Genomic DNA, 19,410 nt, shown 5'->3' on the forward strand with positions numbered 1-19,410 from the left:
AAGTGTGCACATGGTGAGGGTAGAATAATCTGGAGTGCTTCATTCCTACCACTTAAATGACCTACATGTTCACAACCACATCCTAGGCAGCTGTCATACCTCTTCTGCCCGTCACCTGCACCAGGAGGATGAAGGAAGAGATGCAACCTTGAAAGCCTGAACATGAGGGAAGCAAACAAGGAGAAGGGAAGAGAAAATACAAAACAGGGAATAAAATTATGGGACAAGCCAAGAAAAGTGGAATTCAACATACAAGGAAAGCACTCATGAGAAGGAAAAAATGGGAGAGGAAGGTAGGAAAACTAAATGGCTGGTTGTGAAACAGAAAGGAAGGGAGAGACTTCATAGGAAATGGAAGAAAGATGGAGAAAGGATGTGAACACTGGAGGAGAGAGGGACAAGAAGAAATTTTAGAAGGAAAGCAGACGAGACTGTGGTTACTGGGAAAATCCAGTAATTTGAGTAAACAGGGAAGTAAATAAGGGAAAAGAACGGAATTTACATAAGAAAATATAACAACAACAACAATAATCCTCAATAAAATGCCTGCAAGGTCACAGGGCATTATTAACGTCATAGTTTACCCTGACCTTGTGTGTTGCAAAACCCATCCATCTGGAGAAAACCAGTGGCTCCAGCAAATGCAAACTCTGCTCTTCTTTCCACTACTTCTAACTGTGACCCAACATACCAGCCAAAGGAAGCTGTCCTCCCGAAACCAACGGCACCTCACCGGCATAAAGCCCTCAGCACTGTCCCTTATCCAGGCAGAAGGGTTTGTTTGGTCCGTGGGTTTTTTTAGCTGTTTTGTTGTTATTATCATTAATGATCCCAACTCAAGACAACACTCCCCACTGTAGCTAAACAAACTATCAAAACTTACAAACTGACAACTGAGCTGCTAAATATACTTACTGAAGATGAAGGCAGTACTCAACATAAGAACAAATTCTTTTTGTCTTTTTACAACTATTGTTTATTTTCAGTCTCTCACACAGTTGAATCAATGGAATTAATCAAGAATGCACACTTACAAATGCAGTTTTTCGTATGCTAAGTGTATGAAATTCATGGACATGTATTTGTAAAAGCTATTTAGCTTTGGATCCCTTTTAGGATAAGCATCACTTCCCTTTTGCAGAAAGCTAGCAAGGCCTGGAAGAGCAGGAGGTCTTTGTCATGGTTAAGAAAAAAAGTCCTTTTAATTATTAAACAAGACAAAGCACACAGACACCAGAAAAAGTTCTCAGAGAAATATGGGGCAGCCAGCATTTTTGGAAATTGCAAGTGAATGCAAAGCCCTGCCCTATTACAAACCAGTTGGATCTCTCAGCTGGAAAATAAGAGCTCTTGCTATCTACAAAATATGAGGTGCTTTGGTACAGTAGTTTTATTATGCAGTATCTGTCTAATGGTGAAGCTGAGACTTCCTGGACATGATGTATTCATGCTTCAGTAGATAACAAGTAGTAATGAGCAAAGACATCATCTTCAAAAGTCATCTCTGCAGGTGATGACTTCCTGTAAAGGAGCAGAGTCCTCCACATGGTCTCACCACAGATCTCTAGTGCAACCACTAAGTCCACTCGAAAGGTGTTAAAACAGTTTTACACTTTTCAAGGTTTAAGCACTCTGTATTATTCATCACATTTAAATCTTCAGTAAGAGATGTCAAAACTGGGGGTCAAAATTTGTCCACATGATCCATATATTTTTTCTATAAATATACCAGGAACTCAAGAATTAGAAAGTTAGAAAACCCTCAGTTGTACTTAAAGGGGACTGTACAGTTTGAAGTATATAAACTTTTCTTTCCCAGACAGAAGAGATGTACTAAATATACTTAGCCTTACAAGTTTGATAATTTACAATGCTCTGTTTTAAAAACAAGGAAACAAAAAAAACCTCAAAAAAACCCCTCAAAACCCCAAAGACTCACTATGCTGTGAAAACAAGGTGAGCCTTCTCTAGGTCACCAGCAGGGAGAAACATGTTGACTTACAGACTGCTGCCCAAATTCAGTTAAACACATGAATTCAAGCAGGATAAAACTCACCTTCAGGACCTACCTACAGCCACCAAAACTGACCTGCTGGATATTCTAATGCCAAGAGAATTGGCATTAGAGTTGCCAAGAGTATTGAGAACTCAGTTTTCAAACCCACCATGCATATACTGCCACTCTTCAGAGACAAACTCTTTTCTTAGCCAAATGTGAGATCTTTTTCAGGAAAACCAAGGTCAACTCTCTAACCCCAGGGAACTGGTACTGTATAATTTTAAGCTCTTGACCCAAACCAGGTTGCTGCAACAACTTTTATCCACTTACACATAAACAAGAACTAATGTTGCTTTCTCCCAGAAAATCATGTTCACAGTCTTAAATTTCAGATACTTTTTAACAAAGAAACAATAACAATAACCCTTCAGGAGACAGCAGGCACAAAGAATTTCATATTGAAATTCTAAGGTTTGGCTGGAAATTGGAAGCAGCAGAAAATAGGCTCTCTACCCTTAGACAGGGTTAACCATAAGCATCACTAGCTTCACACTTCACAGCACAAGTTCACCAACCAGCAATGTCTTGATCACGTACTACTTTAACTCATATTCTCATGGTGTTCCTGTTTGTTCAGAAAATTAACTGATGTTAAGAAATAATGTTTAGCCACTTCTTTCAGCCTGGACTTACTAGTGATTTTACCTGGTTCTGGTGATGTGGGACAAAACTAACCATCTCCAGATACCTCAGGACATCTGAAAACACAGATTAATCAATGTGCCCCACTCTACAGATGCATCTTCAGACTACTGACAAGAATTTTGTTCCTTCAAAAAGCTGCTGCTTCTTCAGCAGTTGACCTATTTGCAAAGGAAACTTGCTTTGCATTTCACTATGTTCACAGACAAAACCCAGTGGAAAGATTCCCTGCCTAAGTTTGACACATAGGATTGCTTCTGTAACCAGATTAAGTTACGTGTCCTGAACATTCACAATGGAAATACAGATATTTGAAGACTGACAATGACTGAACCCTCACCCTTTGCAGAGATTGAAGAGGCACGGACTCTGCTGGGCAAGCAAAGCCAGTTTATTGTACAAGTTACCAGCATGTTATAGTTTGGTACTTCTGGGCAAATCCATAGGCTCAAACCCTTTGTTTCGTCTCTGCTTCTTGTTCTTGCCTTGAGTTTTTATCTGTCCCATGGCTTTCGTGGCACCAAGGCTAGAAGGTCTGAACAACTATCAGCTTTCGTCACTCTCTGGCTCCTATCAACCCTTATTCCAGGAAAAGGCATTCAAATCCCACAAAGTCATACCTCTTGTTTGCAGCTCCACAGTGGACTCCACTTTCAAATCATTTAGGACACAGACGTATGTTTAGGAGACACTGGCAGGTGCCTTAGTCCAAAAGATGGTGGAACTTGACTTCTGTTTTTCAACTAAACCTCATTCTAACACTCTTAAATGTCCTTTTTTCCCCCCATTGTTTGTGCTTTAAATAGCATTCAAGGCCTCCAAACAGAAGAGAAGCTGCACACCAAAGGACAGCCGCAACCCCACGAGCGCACTCCACTGTTGCTTTAAATTCCAGCTACTTGCCACTTCCTTGACTCCCCTGTGAAGTTCTCTCTTGAGCTCCCTGAAACTCCCTGCTGAGGAAAGCAAGGCTGCAGCTTAATCCCAGGCTACAGCTAGATCCGTTCTGATCTGCCTCATCGGACGCAGAATAACACAGCAGCATAAAGCCCCCTGCCTCACACGTGCCAGCCAGCTCAACAGAGACATGGCCACCTGCTCATGTCCCACTCCCGATGGAGTAAGGAGCAGAGCAGGTAGGACAGGGCACCCCCTGCAGCAGGTCTGGCTCCTCTTTGCAAGCTCCTTTAGCTACAGTGCTGTATGCCCCAGGACATGCTCCCTGTCCCTGGAAAGCAAGGCTGGCTCTCAGGCATCATACGCTAATTTAAGCCTCATTGTACAAGATCCCCCACTAGCCAATACAAAAAGGATCCTACTTCAAAAGATGCTAACATGAATTAAATAAAAAACAAAGTAATTTTACAGACAAATGATGCGACGGTCATCATGCTTGTTAATCACACTTGAATAAACTACATCTTAAAGAAAGAACATGCACGAGATTTTCCTGGGGTGGATAGGCTTTTCTCATCCCATCAGCTTTCCAAACTGAGAAACAGGACCAGAAGTGATGCAACACTACAGAGGTATCATTCATGAGTAAGTGCTATGCCAGATTTGTATTCTTCTCCTTAAATCAATTTCTAATATTCATCATTTTTATACGTACTCTTATACTAGGTATCTAGTAAGACTGGACAATGCACAGTAGAGGTTAGTAGTGTCTGCATAGTTATGTAAAAAGACAGCATTAAAACCAGAATCAAGCTTTTAGCTCTTCTCCAAACTATTGTGAAGTCACAAAAAATAAAATTCCCTAAATTCAAGGAACAAGAAAAGACAGGACAGGTTTCCATGAAACATCATCCATTCTTTGATGGCAAATATGAATGGGAAATCCTTCTGTCACCATAACATTTTTAAGAAAAGCCATTTAATTATAGTGGAGCACAATGAATGCATTTTCTTCTACAAATTTCAAATGAAAGTTATGAACATTTCTTTAATCACTTTCAGGGCTTTTTTTCCACTTTAGATGTTAAGCAGCTCCCACTTGGCATTGAGGAAACCAGTATTGCTCAAATGAGAAAGAAGCCACAACTGCCATATCGGGGAAGCAGCCCACTTGTTTGATCAGATGGCTGGTGGCCAAAAATACTAAAATTCTAATCCTGGGTCTTGTATTAATTCAACATGAACCGAGCTGAAGTCAAAAGTGTCAGGACTTACAAAAGCACCATTATTTAATTTATTTGCTCAACTTGGAGATTAACTATTGCAACATCTCTTTGCCTGTTATACAACCAGCAATGAACACTCGTGAACTGTAATTCAGATGAACACTTTACACAGAGACGATCCTAACCATTTTAGTTAAGCTGACTGAAGTCCAGGGACAGACTAGAAAACACCAGTCTGCTTTATTTAGACTGAGCATGACCTTCAGATCAGTTTTGCTAAATGAGCCATATTTGCCTTGTCACGATCACTAATGTGCCAGGTTCAGGCTTTTTAGTATGTCCCACACTATTTACAGTATGGCAATGAGCTTCTTGTTAAAACCTGCCGGTTCCCTTTGAAGCTGGCTTTACAATTTAATAACACTAATGTCCTCTGTCCCTGGGGAAGTAGGTGAGGAGGAAGGTGTACCACTGACTGTGAAACAACCGACACAGCCTGGGACCTTTTCAGCAACACACTGTACTACTTTGTTAATGGACCATGAAATATTTCTGCTGAACTTCAGGTCTGTGGATGACTACAGCCCACAAGACTCTTTTCTAATATCAAAGTGCTTTGAAGTCATGCTGGAAAACTAATGCTTATGATGCTTCAGTTAAAATGAAATTGTAGAAAAGAGTTTTCTTCTTCTAGCAAACTACTTTTGTTTTTATTCTACTCCTCCTCTCTTGGTTTGTACCTACTCACAGTCTCTAACTTGAACACTTTCTGTTTCTAAGTCCAAATTAACCTGATTTTATCCTCTAGGTGTATGAATTTCATACACAGAATTCTGTTCCCACCTTGACAAGAGGGCAAAAGCAATTTCTGTTTCTGTGCCTCGGCAAGCAGAGTTAATCATCCCCAGCAGCAATGACGTTACCACTTGGCCTCTTGTGGACACAAATGTTTTGATTTTGGCAGAGTGCAGCACGTAATAGCTATTAATCAAACCCAATTCCCCAGAAAAGGTACCCCAGTGCATCAGGAGCTTCCACTCACACCCAGCTGCAGACATGCATTGTATTTATGGTTTTTTAGGACTGTAAAATATTTATAGAAAAGTGTGCTTACGTACTGAGAAATTTTTATAGACTGACATGATCAAATGACTGTTCTCACCTGCCAAAGGACCGATAACATGCTGTTACACAGGAGCACAATCTAAAAGAGCTCAGGCTGTTGACAATTTTCTCTTTTCTCTAGTCCAGTTTTGCACTAAGAAGGCAGAACTCTTGCCAGGGTATTTGTTTATGTGACAAACAGGACCCCTTTGCAATGAAAGACAAGGGTAAGTCTGAATAAACCAAGGACTCTATGTAAATTAATGACATGTTGAATTCACAAGCTGCGCATGTTTTAAGACTGCCAATAGCATTATTAATTACACACTCCAGCAAATTACCCAGCTCTAGGAAGCTGCATGGCACATCCAAAGCAAGCTCCTGAGGGCAGCAAGAGCACTGTCTAATGCTATTAACTCCAACTGCCTCTTAAGTGCTAAACCCATTCTGCTGAACAAACTTCCTACACAAAATTCAAGGAGCATCACTGTTCTGAGATAAAATACCTGCATTCCTGTGCCATTTTCTCCACCTTTTACCTGAGTACAGGATAACAACACACACAAGGATGACCTTAGCAGATGAGCTGAAGAGTCCATCTTGCCCAAAATGGAGCCTACAACGATGGCTAATACTAGATGTCTTCAGAAGAGTGCAGAACCAGGGCACGCAGAGCGTGATAATTTCCATGAATTTTCTCCCAACAATCTGTAACTGATGTCTTTGTATTTAATAGGTCTCGCTGTATTTTTCTTCCATGGATTTCCTCAATCCCTTTTTAAATGCTGCTCTGTCAGAAATGTCCTTTATAATGTGCATGAAAAGTAGGATACCAAAAGGAAGCCTGACTGGTTCTCACAATTGTTGACAAAAGCATAGGCTCTCAGGAGAGGAACATGGCTATAGAAAGAAGCACTTCAGGACTTCTTTGGAGATTCACAAAAATGTGAAAACCACATTTGCAGCTGGGAGTAAGATGACTGATTACAAAACCCTTCAAGAGCATCTGTGTTGTTCTCTCAGTACCCCTGAATGTGTTAAACTAAAAGCTCCAGCAAAAGTGGAGCTTGGAGAAAAAGACTTTTAAAACCTACCACAAGAGTATGAAACACCAAGACCTCTTCCTCTGCACCCCAAGCTGCATCCCCTAGGAACACTCCCAGAAGCAGGAATCTTTCTTAGCAATCCAAAGGAGAAGGAAGAAAACCTGAGAGTCTGCCTAGAGGAGCCTAAGCAAGGCCAGACCCAAAGCATTTCACAAGCATCTCAAACGTATTTTGGAAGAAGTGACTTATCACAATGGCAAAGTGCTTTCTGCAGGGAAAAGGAAAAACCTCAATAGTGTCTTTAGTACTCAGCGGTTGCCCAAGCAAGCCTTCATCAGAGTCCGTTTTACCACAAGGATTCAATCCCCTTTCACTCCATTAGCAACGCACATGTAACACACAACACCAGTTTTATTTACTTCCAAAACTACAGAAGTCCTCATGAAGCAGAACATATGCAAGTGCTTTACTGCTTAAATATCTCACAGGACATACTGCAAAGCCTGATCAGGCATCTATGCCAGAATACTTCATATCTTACAGCAGTTAAAAAGACGGAACAGCAACCTAACTTTAAAGTCACCTATAGAATAGCAGATAGTTAACAAGTACCTTCAAAGATTATTTATTTTCGTGTTTTTTTAAATTGTGTTTTTATATTAGCATTCAGAGAGCAGCTGAAATCTCCCACTAAAAAGCTATTTTTTCAAAAATCCTTCCCAGCTAAGAAGAAACCAGAAATGGGGGGTTTGGCATGGTCTTGAAGAAAAAAAGGCAGCATTTAACAGGTTATTGGTCTCTTTTGAAGGTAGGTTGCCTTTTTGTGTTGTAAACAGAGATGGCTTCCTGCCTGATTATCTTTGGTCCTCCAAGGTGAATAAAGAAAATATTTAATCACTTTCCATGTGGAGATGGCAGTAAGAAAACTTATTTTCAAAATTCATGCATTTGTCCACAAGAAAAAACAAACAACAAAAAAACCCTACACAAACCCAACATTTAAAACTTTAAAGGCTACCTGTGTTGCATTTGACAATACACAATGAAAGCTCATTCTTTCTGGAATAAAATTAATTTGCATTTAGTGAACCACTATTCAGTTGTCAAATAGTTATCACAAGTTCAAGAAAGAGAATGCTTTTCCTCTAAAACTGTTTTTGCAACTGGTGGCAGAGAAGCAAAGAAGAGCTTTACTCATATGACTGACAACTTCTGGTGAATGTCTGTTTTTGTGGAAATCTTGAATACTTCTATGTAATCCTGAGGCAAATAATGGAGTTACAACTAGAAGGAGTGCACAATAACTGTCTGCAGACATTGCCTACCAAGTAAACACTTTTTTTTTTTCCTGAGCTCCAGGATGACGAATTTTGGGTTTGGTGTGCAGTACTGCCACTGACCTTCCTTTTTGCTTGAGCACCAATTAAGAAGCACTGACCCAATAAAAATGGGTCATATTGATCTGTTGTTTTGATTTGTGTAATGTCTCCCTCAGTCCAAAAACTCACCACCCATTGCCACTTGAAGAAAGTTACTTTTCAACTCAGTTTCATTTTAGAAAATAACCTTTTTTTTTTTTACTTTATAACTAACAGGAGATAAAGTACTTAAACACAAGCTACACAGAAATAAACATGGAAAGTTTATTGGACCACAGTAAGGACATTGGATGAGTTTATACTCATTTTTCTGCCATGTGTATAGTTAATTTGTCTATAACAATAAAAAGGGGATATAAACTACATTCAGATTTCTGTAAAGAAAAAAACCTCAAACCACAACAAAAAACTCCAGCCAGTATCTTTGAAAAGCAACTAAAATATATAGTCTTTGTTTTAATTTCTCTTAGCTTAAAAGTTGAAAAGGGAATGGATTCAGGCAGCCATACTGACAGGTTAGGAAATGTTAGTCTATGTCCCAGAGCCAGGCACGTCCCTACCTTAAATAAAAAATTTTTCTCAATATTCAAATTACAATCTCTATTTTAACTCAGCTATTTATTGTGAAAAGAGAGCAGTAGGAATAAAAAGACTTTAAAACGTTGAAAAATCAAGAGCTTTCATCCTTTGACACAACAAATTACAATGTTTTACAGTGAAAACTGAACACATTTCCTCTAAATGGTTTGACACAGCCCTTTTCCAGACCTTTTTCTACTATCTCTGCTTGCCTGTAACTGCAGAGATTTCTTCGTCCTCCTGGGAATGGCAGAACAGGTAAGCACAGCCTGGCATTCACCAGCACTTCCAAAGCAGTGGAGACTCTTCTGACAACTGAGCACAAGCAACTGGCTTTTGGCAAGTGACCGTTCCCTGCTCACATTGCAGTGGAAAATTTGGACTGGTTAAAGTAAGTCTTGACATTTTTGTCCTTTTCAGAAGCTTAATTCATTTGTTGTAGTTCAAGTTTAGTGCCAGAAGGATATTTAAAGACACACTTTACAGTATGTATTGCCTTGCATAACTTCTGTGTTAAATCATAATTCAAGAGCTTCCTTTAACCATGCACAAATATCACCTCAATATACAACGCTATATTTGAAATACAATGTCAAAATTTCTGTGTTACAAAGTGAATAAATTGCAAAAAAAGAAAAAAATAAATTGGATGCAGTCAAGTAAGTAACATCATTAACACCACTCAGAGATAAAAAAAGCTATATAAACATAAGAAGTGGACTGCTGCTGTTATGCTTACACACATTTCTATTCCAAAAACAACTTTTAAAAAATGACTTAAATGTGTGTTTTGAATGTGCCTCATTTTAGTGCAATATTTCACTAAAGATTTATAAATGATAAGAGATTTTATAACTTCTAACCTTCCACCTATCCACACTCTGGCCCCTGACACCTGGTAGGAATTCCTTCCATTTCATACAACATTTCCAGGATAAAACAGGTGAGACATAAAATCAAACCAGACCAGAAAATAAAACCCAAACCAAAATAAAAAAATAAATTAATGAACCACCTTGCTCTCAGTCAAAGTTATGCCCTCCAGTAATCCTCTCCAACTTTACGGGCTGCAAAGTTTACACTACCAATATTTGGCTTTGACAGAGATATCCACTTTATTACAATGCATAGATTCTAGAAATCCTGAAAACCTACTTGAATGGCTCTTCTCCACATTTATTCTTCTGCTCATCAACAGTAGCTACCATGGTACCATGTTATAGCAACTGAACAGGACTGTCCACTACAAAAAACCAACCAACCAAACAAAACCAAAACCAAACCACAACAAACAAACAACAAAAACAAAACAACAACAACAACAAAAAAACCATCAAAAAAACCCCACATCACACAAACAAAAAATCCCCACAAAACAAAAAAAAAAACCCCAAACCAAACCCATCCCCCCCAAAAAAAACCCCAAAAAACATTGAAAAAGCCTCCAAACCCCCAAAAAATTATACCCTGAAAAGACAGAAAAGAGAGACAACAAAGATGCAGTGGTATTCTAGATCTATGCTTTCTTACAGAAAAAGATCACTCAATTTACATAATGGGGGCTGTAAATTTAATTATGGTTCTCTAAAGTTGAATGGAAATCCACAATTTAAGGTCCCATGTTTTTGCACCAGTTGAACAAAGTCCATCAGGAAAACAATTAAAGAATAATCCTGCATGATGTAACCTAAATTTCCTAACTGCAAAACTGGAGTCAATATAGCCACACTAATAAAACAAAATACTATTTTGAAATCAGAAAAGTAGAAACCCCTCCACCAATTTTAATGTCCTATTTCAGGAAAATCATTTTTATCTTCCAGTGAAGCACTTCAAAGATTATAATCATCACATTTACCTTTCCCCTAAGTCAAAAGTATGCTGATGTTTTGGTGACTGGAGATGCAGATGGGTGAGATACAGGTGGTTAACTTCACCAAAGCAGAATATTACTATCAGTCTGTTTTAATTTCATTTCTCTTGAAGAAAAAAAAAACCCCAACAACAAAAAAACCCCAAACCACCACCACCTCATCCTGATTCCTATTAGAAGAATCTTCAATTTTAGGGACCCACTACAGAACCCTACTGCAGCACATCTCTCTTTCCCATTTCACTGGATGTCTGAAAACATCAAGTGCATTTCATAAAACCTTATCACCTACAAGTACGTTTACAAGCAACTGTCAGTTTTTATTAAGGAGTACAATTCTGACAATGGTAGGGAAGAGCTAGGAAATACAAATCCTAAAAGCTCAAAACTAAGAAAAATGAAAACAAATGAATCATCTCATCTTTGTAACCTGATGATTTTTGTGGAACCCAGTTATCATGATGACTTAGGCCTTATGGACGTTAAAAGAAATTTAATTTAAAAGAGCAGTTAAAGTGCTAAGCATTTGCAGACAGTATGAAGACTAAAGTCAGAGCAGAAGTTCGCAACAAACTTACAAGATTAAGTATCATGTTTTACTTCTAATAATATACTGTAATTTTCATAATTAGGTCTGCGAAAAGAGTTTCCTTCTCTGCTTTGCAACAATACCCATAAACAATAAGAGAGTTTGCAGTTAACATAAAATTTTTGCAAAGTCATACCTGAAGCCAACTGTGAAGAGTTACAAAAGGATCTCATGATAATGAGTTCACTGGGTGATAAGATGACATCAGTTTAACATAAAGATAGGCAAAATAATGCAGATGAGGAAAAAACCAGACAAATAATGAATAGTAAACACACAGCACTAGGTTCCAACAAGACACTGCTACAGAGGAAAGATCATGTGGACATTACAGGCAATTCAACAAAGACTTCTGCAAAATATTCAGCAGCTGATGGGAGTATAAAACAAGCAGAACATTTTGCACTATCAAAGGAAAACAAAAAAGAATTAAACTACTGTGTATAGTCATAGAGCATGTAACTCTGGAATGATGAAAGAGTAAAAGAACAGTAACAGCACCATCAGCACTGTGGAAAGGCTTACATGTACAAAGAGGCAACAGCAAGGCTTTTGACAACAGAAAGAATACGAAATTCATATAGACTGATGATGAGGACCACCAGATTTTGACTAGGAGGCAGAGAATGCTCAGTCATTTACCAGTGCCATGGAAAAGACAACTATTTTTGCACACAGCAAACAGCACAAGGGTGAAGTTAAATGGCAGGTGATGCGCTGAAGGTCAAAAATACCAACAAGTTTAAAAATAGCTTTTCACTTAAAAATCAGATTATTTAAATAGTCCTCAGAATCAACAATGGCTACTACAGTTGGGAAGGAAAGCCCTCCTCAAAAAGCTTCTCACCCCTGGTAGCTCAAGCCATGTGCCAGTCCAAGGCACTGGTGTCTTCAGCTTATCCTTCTGCCTTTTTCATTTTTGGATGACAGCTCCTTACAAGAGGCCTAGCTCTGTAACCAAGACTGGCTATAAATCCATAGGGACACAGTGATCCTCAAGCCCTACCGCAAGAAACTCAACACTTTCATCTCCTATTTCAAACAAATGGATTTCAGAGATGACAGACTCATCCCACCTAGCTTTTGAGCACTTAAATGAGTCACTGGTGATCAAAAAGCACTATCTCCTTTACCCTCCTTGTGCCAAAAGGGAGACAGCACCTGGGGTCACCATGAAGCCACCAACCTAACTGGACAGACACACGCCTACAAGGACTGGCAGATGGACTGTGCCACTGGCTCTGCACTCCAGAGGAAAGATTTACCACCTTGAGAGAGCAAACAAACCCAAGCACAAACACATTTGCTCTCCAGCCCTACTCTCTCCCCTTTCAGTTGTGTCCTCCTCCTCAAGAAACCGTGGAAAGAACCTGGGACAGAACCAGAGTGAAGAACCAAGAGAGATGAGAGGGACTGCATCCCTCGTGCCCCACAGAAGTGTCCAACCACTTCCAGCTCTGCAGATGAGGTCCAGGTCCAGGATACAGATTCAGTTCCAGGTATTGCTCTCCAGCTCCTCCCACCAAGAGGGAAGTCGTGGCTTCTTACAACTTAGGACCTTTTGCACCAAGGATTAAGCTGAAGGCTTGTTCCCCGCTGGCGTTTCCACTTCAAAGAGCTGCTACTGTGGATACTAAAGCCTTTGAAAGTGGCCTCACTGCACAGTCCTGAGAAGTAAATGAGCTCTTTGGGCGGAGGGGGGGGGGGGGGGGGGGAAAGTGGAAAGTGCACTGGCTTTATAAACACGTCAGTGGGACCACTTTTCAAGCCTTTCATGCCTTCTCCAATGTGACAGAGAATATCTTATGAGTTTTTAGCCACCACCCAAACTCCCTTAAAATTATGGCAATAAAGCAATCCATCCCCAAAGTGTTTCCGAGCATTAGCAGAGGGCAACTAAAATACACAAGGGAATTGTAAAAAAAATACACACGAAGCAAGAAAGTTTTTAAAGACAAGCACTAGACTCCAGGACAGCGGCGCGCCGTGCTGCCAGAGCATGTTCAGCATGCCAATAAGGACTGCAGCACTGCAATCCCCAGCACCAGCAGCCCACGCACCGACGTCCTCCTCTGCAAAAGCCTCCTGCCAGCTGGAGAAGGTGCCCCAGGCCACACCACTTTTTGGCTACAGAGTGAGGAGACGAAGGTGGGAAAGCCGGTGTTGTTCTTCTCATGGCAGAGAGAGGCTGCAGAGGGGATGCTGTGCCACAGGTGAACACAGCCATCAGAGAAATCCCTTATGTGTTATCACAGCCTTTTAAGTAAATAAGAGCGAGGCAGTGCTGAAGTCCTGAATCATTAACTGGGTGCAGAGGTATGGTCCTGCCAGCAGCAAGCCTGCCTGTCCGGCCAGGGGCACAGCCAGAGGGGTCTGCTGACAAACCAGTGCAGCTCTAGGCTTGAAATATGCATTTAGCTGCTGATAACAGCACTGCAGACAGTCTGAAAAGTGGAAGGAAATAGGCAAAAAAGATACAAATGGACTAAAACATGGCTTTGCTGTCCTACGAGACAGCCACTTTCCCCACCTCAACATTAGCAGGAGTGTCCCACAGAGAGCTGCCAAAGGAGACTGTGAAGGCACAAGCCTGACATGTTGAAACCCAGCACTGAAAGATCATCCTTCTGAGCAATGGAAAATAATGGAAATCTTGTCACTTGGAAATTGTAGGTTAGTTTTAGACTAAGTTCAAAACACTGCCCATGATACCCATAAAGTGCAAAAATCATGACAGATTCTGAAAACTAGGGGCTGGGGGACTGAGCCATTCAGCGTACCTGAAGCATATATAACAGAGCATTACGGGAAGAAAAAAACAAAACGAGCACAAAATTCCTCAGAAACTCAAGTTAAAAAGTATTCAGTCTGGACAGGAGAGAACACTAGAGGGTAAATAAACCAAAACCGCTAGAGGGTTAATAAACCAGGCCTCTGTGAAGTGATCATACACAAAAAACATACTGAGAAGTTGCCTTCAGAATTCCCACCAAAAAAAAAAGAAAAAGGCATTTCTAACCAAATCCTAGCTTTCTCCTTCCATAAAACTGCCATGGGAAAACATTTCTGCATTTTTCCTTACTTGTACTCTCTGATTCTGCCAACTGTCAGAGGTGCTATACTCCCTGCAGGAGAGAAGATTTTACAGCTCATGAACCTCCAGACTGACCTTGTCTCTATTTATGAGTTCAGCAATGCATGATACCCAGATTGTCCCAAAATGTTTATCATCCACTCAGAAACTGATGAAAAAAATCATTGATCTAAAATGAAAAAATTAATAGAGTCTGATATGAACCATCTGCTCCTATTTCTTAATCCACTTCTTTATGCAACAACTGTATCACTTAATCCCTCCCACTGTCTTTATTAGCTATTGTTTTTGTAGTACAAAAATCACGAAGATGGAAAATTATATTTTTATGAGTGTGTGTGTATATTATGTATGTCTGTATGTATTTGTGGACATATATCTAGGGACGAAAAAGGAGGGAGAAAAAAAGAAAGAAAAAAAAGAAAATACTAAGAAGAGTGTGAACCTCTGTGTTTATCAATTTGTTTACAGCTGAGCTCTTCTAACTGGCAAAGGTTCAGGTATCACAAGCCCACCGGGTCCTTTGCCAGACTTACGACACCAGGAATCCGACAAGTCTTCTGCAGAAGCAGCAAACTGCACACTGGCAGTTCTCAACAGCTTTAGTATTCATCAGTAGCACAAAGAGTCCCCTACATAATTAGTATTTCTTTGTGTTAGTTATAAGGATTTTGCATACAATCCCCTGTTAGGTATGCTCTTCAATCTTCACAGCCCCAGACTTTTCCTTTTTTAGCATGCCCGAAATACTGAACTAAGAACTTGACATCGCCAGCATTATCGGAGAGAGAGCTCAGCGTTTTAACGGCCCTGTTACAAAAGAATAATAAAAAATTGTGGCGATTAGGAAGTTGGCAGATTCTAGAAAGGGGCTGCATAACTTCTCTCTCCTCATGCACCCTCTACTCCAAATAGAGCCAGAAAGTTTGGTTTTAAAATAAGGCTTTTTAAAAAGAAGACTCTGTATATCAATAATCAACAACTGTCACTGCATTTGCTAATAATGTATAAGGAGATTAGTTTAATTAGTCAAACAGTTAATACTGCTATTATTTGAACTAGTTTTCAGCACTGACACTCTTGAAATGAGTTTTATTTTCCTGAGGCTATAATTTCAGCCTGTTTACAGACCAGTTACATAGCACTGGTGCACATTAGTTAACCATAATACATTGTATTACACATTTCAAATTAGCTTCACCATCAAAGGTTTTAAAAAGAAAATACAGACTATCAAATTTTAAAACAAGTGATTTAGCTCGCTTTTGCTAAACTTTTGTAATGGCCATATTCATAAAAAGAGGGAAAAAATAATCTGACTTAAAAAAAAGTGTTTCTTCCCCAGAAGAGAAAAAACAATCCTTGAAGTCAGAAATTTCTAGTAACATTAGGAAGCACGGTATCACTAATAGCTATCATGTAAAATTTAAGTATTAGCAATGTGTTAAAACTTTATGTAAAATAATTAGTAAGTAATTTCAATTAAACACTAAGTCTTTTTCTCATCTCTTAATATTATAAAAACTGAATATTTCACAGAGCTTTTACAAATAAACCTAGTACGGATTATTTCTGACATACTTCTGAGCAACAGAGAAGAAGATTCATTCACAGCAGTGGTGATACCCGAGTGCCTGAAATCCCACGCAACATTAAGAGGCATTTTTCTTGCTCAGAAAAAAAAAAAATTAAAAATGATAGCACATAATTATCTCACATTTCTGTAAAATGTACACTTACAAATGAAGAAGTTGATTCGCCTTTAAAAATGCTCTATTGTCAAGCACTGTACTTCAGGACCTCTAACTCATTAGAAAATTCTACCTTCAGAAAATAAAGAGAGTAATTCTAAACAAAGTAATTATTCCTTGAAAACAGACGGACTGCACACTGTAAGGTTACCACACTAATAGCTCTGATGAAATACACAGAGCAATTAAGCAGAAAAGATACTACTAAATGAAAAGCGGCACCAGAATCTGGTCGAAAATACTTTTAGTACCAACTGTTTACATAATAAATGTAAATACAGAATATTTAGTATCACCTCTACTCTCCAAGATGAAGGTTCATTTACCTAAGCATATAAAGTAGTAGCATATATGCACCTTGACCAGGAAATAATTTTTTAAATCCTTTTGTCATTTGTCTGTCAGTAGTTTGACACAAACTACTTGACTAAGGGATGAATGCAAATTTTCACTTTGGTAGTCAGGCATAACAAGGATAACTCTATATATTGTGATCTTCAAGGTATGGAAGCCAGACACTGAAATTACCTGAAAGTAAGAGACTGTCTCAAAACAGGAGACTGAAAAGTTTTTTCTGAAAGCTGTGCAGGAAAATAGCTTTACTTGCAAAAACTAAATACTCGTCTCATATTTTATAGCTTGAAAAAGCTTACTTTACTTGCTTCTAATTGTCAGTCTTTGCCTCACATGCTTAACACAGTCTCCACACAAACAACATATTTAAGCATCAATAGTGATAGAGTTAAACATACATATCCATACCCTATGGATTTGTAATAATAACACTCTACATGTGTTTCATTTGTTAGCAGAGCTTGAAATTCTCAGAAGAGACAAGGTTGATTTTATGTAGAAGACTGTAGCATTCAAAAATAACCGGCTCATGACCTGAGTATGTGTCAACAACCCAGACACAGGTCTCCAGCAAGTACTTGGCCAGGGAGCAAGGAAGTCATATCAACCTCCTCTGAGCAGTCAGCTGTGAGGAACTGGGAGGTGACATCAAGAGTTCTGAGTACATGTCCTGTACTTCTCCTTGAAAAAATGGGAGGGGCGATGGACAGTTGGTCTAGCAGGGCCTACTTGCTGCAATACTATTAAAACTAGTGTAGCTCATTCCTAGGATAAGGAAATCTTGAAACTTTCCCCCCAAAATTACATCACTAAAAAGGTTTTCTTAGGCAGCAAAAGGTTCTTCTACCTGATTTCTCTTTAAGAAATTGATCTTCCTCAGTACATACACTTATTTTTTCTATCAACATCCTATCTGAATATAAGTATCTGTATGCAGTGAACATAGCTACTACAGGATAGATAAGAAGACAACATATTCTTGCTGTCTCACTAAATCCTAATCTTAGGGGAAAAAATTTAAAAAACCCAACTATATTATATACTGTACATATAAATGATGCTGCTATAACACAAATGAAGTCAGCATGTTAAATCAGGTCATCCATGAGTGACATCCTGAAAAGTACTGAGCATCATCAATGCATATGGCAGTCTGAGAAAGCTGAAGAGGCTTCAGCATATCACAGGATGAGGAAATGTTCTCAGAGCCCTCCTGCAACATGATGGTAAAGTTTGCTTCCTATCGAACAAATAATAGTAACAACTAAAAACTACTCTATTCTTCCAGAGTTTTACAGACTTCTGCCTAAATATCTCTTCCTTCTCTCTAGAGCATTTAACATAAATATTCTCCATTCCTTCCTGAGGCTCCTTCTCTGGAAGAAAGTTGATGTGCCTTAGTACAGTGAAATCATTGCTCTAAAAGCCAGCCTGCTCATTAAATTATTCTGCTAGCTGTGTGTTCTCTCATTAAAAATGTATAAAGATCAGATAATTGCAGCACATAATATCAACCTTGTTTTCCTTGTTTTCATGTACAGGTTCTGTTTTGCTGCCAAGACAAAGACCTGGAAAGGGCAGCTTTCTACAATAAACTACAATATGAAAAATTCCCCTGGCTTTCATTGAAGAGGACAAGGAATCACAGCGCAGTCAAAAACACCCATACTTTTATAACAGGGTAAAATACTGTAATCTCATATACTCCTACAAATCTAAAACAGGCAGTCTTGGCTTTAATTAAAGCTTCCGATAGGGAATTATTTAGATCAGCCAGTCTAATTCACCTAAATCTTCAAACATAGCTGCTATAAACTTCACAGATTTCCAGGGTGACTCCTTCTCCTTCTTAAAGCTAGGCTGCACTTCCAGACAACAACCCAGCTAAAAATCCAATTAGGGTAGCAGCACTTCTGAAACACACTGACCTATTTCTTTTTTTACTTGTTTTAATATGCATATACTCATGTTCTATTTCTGAAGAGAGCTATTTACACTGGAAATTAATACCCTTTGAAAACAAGTTACCGTAAAATCCACCTATTTTGCCCAAACAGCATCTATTCACGGGGGAAACAGTGTTTCCCTGACTCCCCCAAGCAACACATACAGTATGCAGTATACTGCAGCAAACTCTTGAAACATTCGATAAAAGACAACAATCCTCCTACCTTGTTTAGCCCTGTCTATTCGACACATTCCCAACGTGAACAGGAACATCTGATATAAACAAACAGCCATATCTTTCCCATCGCATCATGGTAACTAATTCTCACACGAAATGATGAGCAGCCTGTAATGTTTTGGCTTTTTTCTCAGAAAGCCTTGTGACTTGTCTGGGGATTTTTCCTCAGATGATGAAGCAAAGACACAGCCTAAACTCTGTTGCTGAAAGACTGCAGCCCTTCCTTCTCACAGAGCCCTCCCAGCATAAGGCAGCCAATCACACCCAGCTTCGTCAACCCTACTGCTCTTAAACTGATCCTAACGGGATGATTGACACAGCAACACAGCACTTCTAATGTGTAAAAACAATGCATCCATACCGATGAACCAGGAATTTCCCTCGCACAGGGAAGGAGTTTTACTGCTGAGGTAAAGTGATAGCTCCATGAAATAACATACGCAGCAAAAGCAAACAACTCCTTTTCCCACCACTGCAACAGCAGCTACACCATTTCTTGCACAAGGATTTTCAAAGCTTTTGCTAATTGTAAACGCGTGCACAAACAACATTTCTGAAACTGCAAAACTGCAGTGATGCCATTTGTTTGTAAAGGTGAGACACGCACCATATTAAATCAAACCATCTATCTT

At 39.2% G+C, this 19,410-nt stretch overlaps 1 protein-coding gene across 1 annotated transcript in view; it reads right to left on the minus strand.

Moving 5' to 3' along the window:
- The window catches only part of MBNL2 (muscleblind like splicing regulator 2), a 91,405-nt gene extending 72,423 nt beyond the window's left edge, over positions 1 to 18,982 (minus strand). The window contains 1 exon segment of the mRNA XM_008632397.2: positions 18,765 to 18,982. The gene's annotated coding sequence lies outside the window, so the exon portion shown is untranslated.
- Between the last annotated feature and the right edge of the window lie 428 nt (positions 18,983 to 19,410).

The sequence above is a fragment of the Corvus brachyrhynchos genome, unplaced genomic scaffold (assembly GCF_000691975.1).
Source record: "Corvus brachyrhynchos isolate BGI_N302 unplaced genomic scaffold, ASM69197v1 scaffold12, whole genome shotgun sequence".
NCBI classification, from domain to species: Eukaryota; Metazoa; Chordata; class Aves; order Passeriformes; family Corvidae; genus Corvus; species Corvus brachyrhynchos.